Here is a 10943-nt window from a genome sequence, read left to right on the forward strand (position 1 = left end):
ATAAAATTCAACATAGGTTCGACGAGTTGACCGGTCAAAATCCTGACAAAAATTCTAGATTTCTTGTTGGCTGAGTTTAGACAGGTCGACAGATCTGTCGACAAGTGTTGAGGGTCAAATATTGTATATTATCCCTCATTTATTACTTGGTTTTATGAACATGATAATGCTTAATATTCTATTTTAATTACGTTTGTGTTGTAAGGTGTATTTAAGAGCTTAGATTGAAAAGGATGCTAAAAGCATAGATTTAACGCTCAAGAATCACCAAAGCAAGGATGGATCTTATGAGACCAAAAATGAAGAATTCATATACTAAAGATCTAAGAAAATGAAGTGAGGAATGAAGAAAATTGAAGACTTGAAGTGAAGAAAAGGAACCCTAAAAATCTATCTGCTTTGACTAGTTTAAGCCCTCCTTTGACCAGTCTAAGGCTCCTGCTCGACTTGTTGAAGATTCCTTGACTTGAACTCCAATAACAAAATCTTTTAATTTCTCGTCATCCTCGACTAGTCGAAGGAAACCCTCGACCAGTCGAAGGTGCCCTTGACTCGTCTAAGGTCACGCAGATAGCACACGGACTGTGTAAATTTGAGACGGTTTCTGAATTTTTCCAACTTGGTGCAAGTTGGAATTGCAAAACTATAAATAGAAGTCCTTAGGATGTTCCTAGGCATCTTTTAGAGTTTGAGGAGTAGAGCAAAAGCATGGAGAAGCCGTCGCCAAGAGTTTTCTTCCTTTTCCTTAGTTGTTTTTATGTTTTTCATAAGAGATTTTAGTTCAATCATGCCTATGGTTGGCTAAACCTCTTAGCTAGGGGAAGAGGTGAAGCTTGTAGCATGATGGGATGCTTCTTTTACTTTGATTCATGTTTATGTTGAACCTTTTTTTATTCTAGTTGGATTTTAAAAGAATACTTTTATCTCTTAATAGTTTATTGTGACTTAAATTACAGTAGATCTGTAATAACTTTGAGTATCTTCTTTTCCTGATTTTGAGATTATGGGATTGATAAATCTTGTTGTTAGCCATCATCTCATGGGCATGGTTTGGTGATGGAATCTCTTCCAATTATTACAATTCTCCTCCATTAAGAATTAGATCAAGGAAAGTTCAAATTGATCTTAATTATATACTTCTAATTGGAAAGGATAGGACTCCAATTCCAATCGTGTGAATTGAATCAAGTAAGAGGGCTCCCTGATCTCTACAAGTGGATCCTTGGAAACCCTAGTTATCACCTTTGAATTTTTTAGTTTTAATCACTTTAATCACAATTACTCTCTCAATTAATTCATATTTAGATTCACATCTTCTTATAGTTCTAGTTCTAGTTAAATTCAAAATACACACGAGATTAGTCCCCGTGAATTCGACCTCGGTCTCATCGAATTATTACTACATTGCAACCCTACACTTGGGGTTGTGAACAAGTTTTTGGCGCCTTTGCTGGGGACAAACAGTTGTGTTTTTCTGAGATTGACTAGTTTTGGAATTAGGTTAAGAGTAGGATTTTTTCTACTTTTTATTTTTAGGTTATGGTTTGTTTTGAGTTATTTTAAAAACTAACTTTGCTTTCTAATTCTAGATTTAGAAACTTTCCTTTTCTATTTTTAGAAACTTTCCTTTTTCATTTTTAGAAACCAGTTGCTTTCTTATTTCTTTTTCTTTTTTTTTTTAAAGAAACTAACTCACTTTCCTTTTTCTTTTGCAGGATCCTAACATAGAACCTTTTAATTTGGTAACTTCTTTCTAATTCTCTCTCTTTCTATTTCTAGATTTCTATTTCCTTCTTTTTCTTTCTAGGTTTAGGTTAGATTCTGAAATTGAGGGTTGAGAGTGTTTCTTGCCCAAGTGGGTCCGTGATAACACTCGATGTCTTTTGAGTGAAGGAGGATTAGTTGAGGGGTTATCTATCCATCACAGGATTAGATACCACTCGAGATACTCAAAGTTGATTGAGGTTATGCCTGCAAATCAACTTGTAAATCAACTGCAACCTCAAGTTGCGGAAGTCCACGATGAGACTGAGGTGCACCATGCACCCCCGCCTCGTACATTATGAGATTACTTAAAACCGGCGGGCGTGAGCACCCCTTCTTGTATGGTTTTTCCAGGAAACACAAGAAACATAGATATCAAGCCTGGAGTGATCCAACTCCTTCTAAAATTCCTTGCACTTGAATTTGAAAGTCCATACCTGCACTTGCAAGAGTTTGACAAGGTTATAGCCACTTTATACTTTCCTAACGTGTCTGAGGACACGGTCAAGCTGAAACTCTTTCCTTTCTCCTTGAAAGAGAAAGCTAAGAAGTGGTTGCACTCACTACGTCTGCGATCTATTAGCACATGAAATGACATGATGAAGGAGTTCATAAAAACAAAAATTCCTTCCATACCATAAGACGAACATGATCAAGAAGTTGATCATGAACTTCGCCCAAAAGGAAGATGAAACATTCTTCCAATGTTGGGAGCGGTTCAAGGATCTCGTCAGTTCATGCCCACAACACAGTTTTGAGACGTGGCATTTAAGAACTTTCTTCCACGATGGGCTGACATCTTTCATCCGCCAATTCGTCAAGACGATGTGCAATGGATAATTCATGAACAAGAATGTTGATGAGGTGTGAGATTACTTTGACAAACTTGTTAAAACCGTACAATCATAGAACATCACCCCACGCACCACATCTAAGCCTACTAAAGTAAGGGAGAGAGGTAGGATATACTTGCTGAAAGAGGATGATGATATAAATGCTAAAGTGGCTAGCCTCGCAAGGAAGGTCGAGGCCATGGAACTTAAGAAGAATAAAGCTAAGGAAGTTGTTTGCGGTATCTATGCTTGTAACATACATACAACTAAAAATTGTCCAATGATACCTGCTTTTCAAGAGGCACTGAACGAGCAATCGAATGCCGTGAACAACTACTAAAGACCTTTCAGTGGACCCATCTCTAACACATACAATCCTGGTTAGAGAAATCATCTGAACTTTAGTTGGAGCAATGGACAAACTGCTACTCCTCAAGGAATCCCTAACCAATTCTTGAATCAAGGGAAACCTCAAGAGGATTCAGTCTGGGAACATATTTAAAACTAAGAGCTTATCAGTCAGAGTATATCGTAAACCCTTCAAGACCTTTCAAAGGCCATACAAGGGCGTGATACAAAAAAATCAATCGGAGAAAAAGGGATTCTTCCAACCCAACCTTTTCCCAATCCTAAACCGCAATACGAAATAAGTGATCCAAGCTCTTCAAATCAAATGGAGCAAGTTAAGTCTATCACCACTCTTAGGAGTGGGAAGATAATTGACAAATCTATTCCAGTAAGGGCTGAAAAGTATAAGGACCCGGAAGTGGATGAAACGAATGACCCAAAAGGTAGCCTGCCACTACTTGAATATGAAACCAGGCCTAAGGCCTAAGCAATTCATTGCCTAGTGGGCTATACACCAAGCCCAACACATAGGCAATATGGTGGGCCCTCAAGCAAGGTTTGGGCCCAACCAACAAGATCATAAACTCACATATTGTGGTGGGCTTAATGGGCAGCCCGGTAATCCAACCATAAGGGCAATCCTTATACTTATTTTAAGTGAGTTAGGCCTCACAATTTGGCTCAAGTATAATGGTTATTTTAGTGGGCAACCCAGGGACCAACTACTTGCATATTATGGCCCACAAACCCATCACAATAAGTAGTAAATGTAGACTACCCAAAGGTCAAGGGGCCTATCTAAAAGGTTCCAGGACAAATGGGCTTAGAAAATCTAACAAATAGCTATGAACATTGATCTAATAAAAACCCAACTGGGGTCGGCCACAAGTGTGCACTAATTAATCCCAAAGGCACATCAGGGAAATGACAAGATATGTGCATAGAACATCCTTAAATCTGGTGGGGCTTGCTGCCTCAAAACATGCCATTGAGGGCAACTAGTTTGGGTCTATTCCTGAAATTCCAACCCACCTGTTTCTAGGCCTGGTAAAGTCCAACAATAAAAAAAAATCAATTTATAAAATTTTAATTCACCAGTGACCCACACACATCACTGTGGGCCCCACAAGATGAATGGAGTGCATAAAACACATACATCAAGCGGACCAATGTTGCGGACTGGACATCCAGTAGCAGCCCAATGGGCTAGGTGTCCTAGCTTGGACGGTCCTATGGGCTTGGGACGCCAGTCCCCAAAATATATCAAAGTGGGCCCCACATGTGGACGTCCCACATGGAGGTGGGCCACATCCCATGTGGACCACATCATGGATGAATGGCGTGGATACAAAATACACCAAGGTGGGCCTAAAATAGGGTGGATGGCTAGCCCATGCTGGACGTCCTAGCCTTTGGCATCCAGCCCTGGCCAAAGATCGCTCAGGGGTCCATTGGCCCCGAAATTTGGTAGGTGGGTCCTATCATGGGTGGGCCACCCCCTGAAAAAATTTTAGATTTTATAAATTCAGAAAGTATTTATTTGAATTAAAAGAAAAATGCCTACCCAAAAATTTAGTTAGTGCAGAATTTAGGCTGGCCCTGATCTGAGTTTCCAATGGTGTGGACTGAAGGCCTCCAAAAATTAGGAAAAAATTGCTTTTACATCCCCTCATATGTATACCACAGGGTGGGGTCCACAGAAGTGGCCCACCAATGCAAAAATTATTTTATAACCAAAGATTTTTGAACTAACATGTTGGTGGAATAGTCTAGAAAATCCAGACTGTCCACCTCACTTGGAACCCCATTCTCGGCTCCCAGCGCCCATTCGCCAGGTTCCGATCCTGGGATGCTACAAGGAAGATTTTCAACATCAGTTTGTTTCGTAATAAGCATAACCAAAGGCATAACCCACAAACAACAACCAAAAACTCCATCACATTTCCACTATATTCAAAAACTTTACAAGTACAATGAGCATAAGGGAAATACAATGATGATAGACCAAAAGCTCCAAAAGATCAGCTACGCGCCTAAGCCTCAGCGCTACTGCGATCCTACGTCACCTGCACGCAACGGTCGTGCATAAGTTTATAGAAAGCTTAGAGGGTGGTGAAAGTGTATGCTCAAGGTGGTAATGTAGTTATGCGGTATCAGAGTAATGCGGAACATGCTGATGAATGCCAAGAATCCCATTAGCCGTACCAAGGCCATGCGGTGCAAAGAATGATGTCGGCCATACCAAGGCCATGCAATGCGAAATGCAACTCAAGCATACAAATCCTCATCTAAGTCCACATGTCAATACGGCTCAAATCTGGAATATCACCGGGGTCTAGTACACTCCAAGCCAGATTGCCGCCCCATCGCGCGCAATAAGGTGAGCGAAAAAGACCTCACTATCCGCCTGCCAATATCGGGCTCGGCTCGTCAATAGCGGACCCATTCCTCGAGCTGGTCAGACTCAGCCTAGCATTGCCCCCTACTCTCGGGCGGGTAAGGCCGCACCCCCTTCCAACCGACCACGACACAGTGGAAAGCGCAACCGTCTGGTAATCGGCACTCAGCGCTCATGCATCCACTCGGTCTAGACGTTGGAGCAACCTCCTGGTACCATAAGGGTTTAGGGACTTTCACCCAGGGATATCTATCGCACCCCATGTAGAACAGTATTTCCGGTATCCAATCCTGCCAACCACGATACGTCTGTGGAGGCTGCGACGATGTTGCTAGGGCGTATAGTAACCATATCACATAATGCGAATGTATGAATCACACTATCCATCATGCAGCGCAGCCCTGCGCGTATCATGCGCTCATGTAGGGCAACACCCCCTGTACGGGAGCCCCTAAACAATCTGCCCAAAGGCATATGCTATGATCATTCATTTCTCATATCAAGCATACGTATGATGCATATGATCATGAATCATGGAATTAAACATGCTATATATGATGGATGATGTGCATAATGAAGATGGGCCTAGACGGCCTACACATAACACATACGAGCTTAACAATGGGCCCTAGGGAAAGTCATAATGCGGACTTTTAACCAACACTATACTTCAATGGGGACGTCAAACCGCCATTGCTCCCAAGGTATAGCCCGTCATAAACATCATTACATAAATCATGTTGGGATTGCACATCCCATTGGGCTTTAAATACATCAAATGGGCCAAATCACATGGGCCTTATATTCATTAAGTGGGTCACATCAATGGGCCGCACCAATGGGCCTTATGTTCATTGCAATGGGCTATAACCCGTGGGCCTTAGAGTGCATCAAATGGGCCTAATCTTATGGGCCTCGCCAGTTGGGCCCCATACGTGCATCAAATGGGCCTCAACCCATTAGCCCCATTACAACTTAATGGGCCTCGACCCATGGGCTCCTAATACATTAAATGGGCCTCAACCCATGGACCTTACATATACATCAAAGTGGGCCTCATTCATGGGCCACAAGCAACTGAGGTGGGCCTTACCTATATATCAAAGTGGGCCTCAATCATGGGCCTCAACATAAGTAAGTAAAATATTTATATATATATATATTATAATATATAATATACATGTGCATAATACATATAATATTACATGAAATATAATATTATATATATCTATATATATATATACATATATATATACACACACACACGCACGCATCACAGTGGGCTCCACGCCATCATCACAGTGGGCCCACACAATCATCACAGTGGGCTCCACCGTCCAGGCGGACGGTGGAGATAAAACACTTACATCACTGTGGGCTCCATGTGGGGCCCACCATAATGTTTATATTTCATCCAACCCGTTGATGAGGTCCCATGGGCCCAGATGAAGGGTGAAAACAAATTTCACCCTGATCCAAAACTTCTGTGGGCCCGAAAAGGGTTTCAAAGGTAGGGGCTCATTCCCACTGTTTCCTACGGTGTGGGCCACCTGAGTCTTGGATTAAGCTGATTTTTGGGGTGGGCCCATGTCAGGGGGTGGCCCACCCTATGAACGGTTTAGATGGTTTATAAACATCAAGGTGGGGCCCACGGCTACAGCCGTGGGTGGCTGTACTTGGACCCGTCCGCCCGGACGCTGGCGCAGGCAGCGCCTGCTGCCGCCTGACACAGCAGCAGCAGCTGCTGTGTGCTGTTTTAATTTTTTTTTTTTCTTGAGGATTCTACTGGTGGGGTCCATATCCAAGCAATCCACTCCATCCAATGGCCTTCCATGGCCCTAGACAAGCAAAACAAGCCCAATATTGGACCTGTTTCGGCGCATAAAAGCAATAGGGAAGGTTTTAATGGTGAAGACCACCATTTGCTACGGTATGGCCCGCCCGAAGGTTTGATTGGTCCCATATTTCGGCTCAACGCCTAAAAGGTGGTTGGGAAGGGAATGGATGGTGTGGATTTAATACATACATCAAGGTAGGGCCTACATGAGTGGACCACCCCAAGGCTTGGGAAAAATCTAATATTTGTGTTTTCTTCCCAGCAACGTCCAGCGTCCCTGGACGCTGGACTTTCTATGTTGGTTGGAGGTGGGCCTTGCTTAGGTGGGCCACCAAGGGATGGATGACCGGGTACTACACATATAAAGTGGGCCCCACTTTTAAATGGTTTGAATAAAATACCTACCTCATGGTGGGGTCCATTCAAGTGGGCCACATAACCTCATAATCATCACAAAAAAAATAGACTAAAAATAAAATAAAATAAAAAGAGAGAGGGATAGAGAGAGATAGAGGGTGAGATCCGCGTGATGGAGGGACCCCGGCACTATGGGCCCTCCCTTGCACTAAATCATACATCAAGTGGGTCCCATTACATGTGGGTCCATGAAATTGAAATCCAACGGTGGAGATCCCTTCTCCACTAAAATAGACGGTCTAGATGACCCTAAGCATGCAAGAAAATAAACATCATGATGGGGTCCATGGAGAATGGCCCCATCATGGAATGATCATGATGATCCAAGTGGGCCATTGGCCACATCTTAGGGTCCAAAGTGAGATCCAAATCATTGATCGGTTGGCCTCACTTGACCCATCTTAAAAACATCAAAATCTACCCTATCAAAACACCCACAGCTTGATCTTCTTACTCCCTAGGCTTCCTTAGCTCCTTGTGCTCCTCTTTGATGGAGGAAGATGAAAAATGGATGGTTAAGATGAGAGATCTAGGGATTGGAAAGGTGGGCCACACATGTAGCTTGGGAGGAAATGGGAGAGGCTCATACGTATGGCATTTTTGCTATGGGAGAGTTGAATGAGAGAGAGACTTGTACGGGAGAGAGAGAGAGAGAGAGAATGATGGGTGATGGAGTGATGGATGGGAGAGAGGGATGGGGGTGTAAGAACTTTTTGACTTTTTTGGCTAATGGTGTAAGAAAAGCATGGGTTGTGTAAGAGCTTTTTGACTTTGGGGGTTGCTTGGGAAAGGGTGAAAGTTGATGTGTACTTGACATGATGGGATTGATGGGATTGATTGATTGATGTGACACCTCGTAGAGATTCTCTCGGGATTCGCACGCGCGGCGTTTCCTCGCACCGAACGCTGGCCCACATCTCCCACCCAGGGTCTCGGCGCGCGAGTCGCAGCATCGAAACGGCGGCGACGCGGTCGCTAAGGTATAAGCCCTGGTTGAGTCGACTCGGGTTAACGGCACGAGAATCCAGGGTCGCATGTAAATGCCGATTAAGGGTCGAAGGTTGCCGGAATTCGGCCGGGAAGACCGCGGAAGCCTATGGAGCGGTACGGTCTAGGATACGGGCTTACACTCCCCTCCTAACAAAAATTTCATCCCCGAAATTTACACAATCATCACAACTAGTCATAACTCATGAGGGAGAAGAAACATAACATCACTATATAAATCAGGAGATAACATACAACACATAATCAATCATCAAAAAGATGGGGATAACGCTCTCGAATCTCGACCTCGCGCTCCCAAGAAGCCTCCTCAACGAATGGTGACCCCACGAACCTTCACCAATAGAATGATCTTGGTTCGGAGGACCTGCTCCTTCCGATCAAGGATACGAACTGGTTGCTCAATATAGGAAGCATCCTCTCGAACCTCTAATGGCTGCCAATCAATATCAGGAACGATGTCTGACCCACACTTCCTCAACATAGAGACATGGAAAATGTTATGGACGCCAGACAACTGAGATGGCAAGGCAAGCCGATAGGCCACGGAGCCAACGCACCCAGTGATCTCAAAAGGTTTTATGAATCTCGGGACAAGCTTGCCCTTCGCTCCAAATTGAACTACGCTCTTCATGGGCGAGACCTTGAGATACACATGGTTCCCTATATCAAACTGCAAGGGACGGCGCCGACGATCGGCAAAACTCTTCTGCCAGCTCTGAGCTGTGCACATCCTCTGCCTGATGATATCAATAGCCTCTGACGTCTCCTGCACAAGCTCGGGACCTAGGAGATGACGCTCTCCAACCTCGGTCCAACAACTTGGTGATCTGTATGGTCTGCCGTATAGTGCCTCAAATGGAGCCATGCCGATGGTCACCTGATAGCTGTTATTGTATGCGAACTCACCAATCGTATATGCTCATCCCAGCTACCCCCGAAATCAATCGCGCAGTCCGAAGCATATCCTCAAGGATCTGGTTGACCCTCTCGGTCGGGCCATCGGTCTGCGGAGTACGCGGTGCTGAGCTGCAAATCGGAACCCATCGCTCTCTGGAAGCTCCCCAAAATCGAGACGTGAACCTCGGGTCTCGGTCGAAAATGATCGAGACTGGAACGCCATGCAGTCTCACAATATCCTCAATGAATAATCTCGCAAGTCGGTCCAAAGGCCAAGTCGCACGTATCGCAATAAAATGTGCCGACTTCGTTAGTCGATCAACGACAACCCAGATGGCATCATGACCGCTCGAGTCCTCGGCAAGCCCATAATGAAATCGTCAACACGTGCTCCCACTTCCACATCGAGACACTCAACGGTTGCAATAGACAAGGGGTCTCCGATGATCGGCCTTGACACGCCGGCACGTGTCACACTCGGCCATAAAGCTAGCGATCCGGCGCTTCATCCCCGCCCAAAATACTGTCGCCTCATGTCATGGTACATCTTCGTCGAGCCAGGATGGATAGAAAACCGCGATCGATGTGCCTCGGTCATAAGATCTTCGGCGTAACTCAGGAATATCTCGGGACACATAATCGGCCTCAGGCGAAGTCCACCATCCGTACCAATCTGCCAATCTGACTGACCCTCGGATGTTGCCTCTGCTCGGTAATCCTGTAACGATGTCTGCCGAGCCTCGATCACCCTTGCGACAAGAGAGGGTTGAATCGACAGCTCAATAACGAACAATAGAAGACTGCAAGCCAAACTCAAAGTCGTACTCAGCTATATCCTCGAGCATCCGCCACTCCTGAATCATCATATGCGCCACCAGGCCTCGTGGCTGACGGCTGAGGGCATCCGCCACCACGTTCGCCTTACCCGGGTGGTACTGGAGATCGAAATCATAGTCCTTCAGGAGCTCCATCCAGCGCCTCTGCCTCATGTTCAACTCAGACTGCGAGAAGAGGTACTTCAAGCTCTTGTGGTCAGAAAAGAGCTCAAACCTAACCCCATAGAGATAGTGTCTCCACACTTTCAATGCGAAGACAACTGCAGCCAACTCTAAATCATGCGTGGGGTAGTTCAGCTCATGGACCTTGAGCTGGCGAGACGCGAAGGCTACAGGCCTGCCGTGCTGCATCAGGACAGCACCCAAACCAATATGCGAGGCATCGGTGAATACAATAAATCCGTCACTCCCAGAGGGAAGAGTGAGGACAGGAGCGGACGTCAGACGGTCCTTTAACTCCATAAATGCTCGCTCGCAGGCGTCGCTCCAAATAAACTCTGCGCCCTTCCGGGTCAACCTGGTCAACGGGGCTGCAATACGAGAGAAGCCCTCAATGAAACGCCGGTAGTAGCCCGCTAAACCAAGGAAACTACGGATCTCGGACG

General features: G+C 45.1%; 1 non-coding gene across 1 annotated transcript; it reads right to left on the reverse strand.

The window, feature by feature from the left end:
• Window positions 1-2412: 2412 nt before the first annotated feature.
• On the reverse strand, window positions 2413-2519 carry LOC131224565 (small nucleolar RNA R71). The gene has a single exon (XR_009161038.1). It is a non-coding gene; the product is annotated as a small nucleolar RNA R71 (small nucleolar RNA).
• Window positions 2520-10943: the final 8424 nt, after the last annotated feature.

Source organism: Magnolia sinica, chromosome 13 (genome assembly GCF_029962835.1).
Source record: "Magnolia sinica isolate HGM2019 chromosome 13, MsV1, whole genome shotgun sequence".
Lineage (NCBI taxonomy): Eukaryota > Viridiplantae > Streptophyta > Magnoliopsida > Magnoliales > Magnoliaceae > Magnolia > Magnolia sinica.